Source organism: Amphimedon queenslandica, unplaced genomic scaffold, assembly GCF_000090795.2.
Source record: "Amphimedon queenslandica unplaced genomic scaffold, v1.1 AMPQUscaffold_12138, whole genome shotgun sequence".
Classification (NCBI taxonomy): domain Eukaryota; kingdom Metazoa; phylum Porifera; class Demospongiae; order Haplosclerida; family Niphatidae; genus Amphimedon; species Amphimedon queenslandica.
Genome location: NW_003547623.1, coordinates 11,370 through 12,855, shown reverse-complemented (window position 1 = coordinate 12,855; position 1,486 = coordinate 11,370). Strand labels below are relative to the sequence as shown.

At 37.8% G+C, this 1,486-nt stretch overlaps 1 long non-coding RNA gene across 2 annotated transcripts in view; it reads right to left on the bottom strand.

Annotated features, from left to right (window-relative positions):
- LOC109588357 (uncharacterized) overlaps nt 1–1,486 on the bottom strand; it is a 5,966-nt gene that overhangs the window by 1,978 nt on the left and 2,502 nt on the right. Inside the window, exons 1-2 of one of the 2 annotated variants that reach the window (XR_002188108.1) lie at nt 1,294–1,480; nt 1,008–1,175 (exon numbers count right to left, since the gene is read on the bottom strand). The exons of the other annotated variant lie outside the window; for it this stretch is intronic. This is a non-coding gene — a long non-coding RNA (uncharacterized LOC109588357). Of the gene's footprint in view, nt 1–1,007; nt 1,176–1,293; nt 1,481–1,486 lie in introns of those variants that run through there. 2 annotated transcript variants of the gene reach the window in all.

Below are 1,486 nucleotides of genomic sequence, written 5' to 3'. Positions count from 1 at the left end.
ATTATAAATATTAATTGTTTTGTGTTTTTGAAATAAAATAATTCATTACACACTTGATATATGCAAGATTAATACCTTCTCTTAGCGGGAAACCTCCACTAAGTATTGCAATTTGATTCCAAGCATAGCTAGCTACTTAAAAGATTACTTGCTGTTCCCAGTTTTGAGATCTATCCATCTGAGCATGCGCGACCACGCCCAAATTTTTGGAGCACATGCTTCTTTATTTAATTAACAAAATGGCGGCATGAGGTAAGCTGGTGCGATCCAACAGTCACAGTATCACTTTTTCCTTTCTTGGAGAATGATTCTAGGGAACAAGGACCTGCGCATACCCTGTTGGAGTAGAATGGTGTAAGAATTAGCCTTCTATCACCAGGCAAGATTGATATATCGACCGACAACTGGATTGACAGGACTTTCCTGATGATGATGATGATGATGATGAAGATGAAAAAAGGTGGCTGAACAAAACGGCCGGTTTGCAGATTTTTGATTTTTCTCCCAGAAAAGGTCTAGAGCCACGCTAGTGGTACCAATGGAGTCCTCTGGTCAAGATAAGGTCCTCTAAGAAGTCTGGTAAGCATAAGAGCTCGTTTTCCCGGTATAGCAAGGCTGCAAAAGTCGTGGCAGCCATTTTGTTTGGGGGTGAATCCTACTTAGTAACGCTACTGCGTTACTAATAGTATAAGGACTTTAGTCCAATTTTTGAATAACTTGAAAAATTCATAAAAATCCAAATTGGATCGGAATCAGCTCAAACTTGCTATTCAGCATAAGAACATGTATATGTATCAAAAAAATTATAAAAATGAAGAATTCTAAACTTTTAATTCTTGGCAAAATTTGGTCAACGACCCTGTACTATAGTACAGGGACTTTTGTCCAATTTTTAAGCACCTTTAAAAATTCATAAAAAAATCCAATCTTGATCGGAATACACTCAAACTTTGCTACACAACATATTGATAAGTACATATATATTCATGTATCAGTTGTTCCTTTACTTGTATTATTTCCATTCTGTCAATGAGTGGTCCTGGTATAGTGTCAGTTGTATTGGCTATACAAATGAACAGGACACATGATAGAGCCACAGGAAAATCAAGATAATGATCCAAAAAGAAAGAATTCTGCTCTGGATCCAATACTAACAAAGAACTGGCTGGATCACCCTGAGAGAGAGGGGGGGAAGAGAGAGAGAGAAATAATAAATATACAAAAATGACCCATAATTATCAATACATGTACAAGAATTATCAACAACAATATTCCATTCCCAAATTCCCATACCTGGTACCCACGTCCCAGTTCATCAACCTCATCAATCAGTATGAGTGGATTCTTGGTCTATACTTTCCTCAAACTCTGTATCACTTTACCAGGCATTGGACCAACATACGTCCTCCTGTGTCCCTTTATCTCAGCCACATCAGTCATACCTCCTACACTGAACCTAAAGTACTAACACACACACACACACACA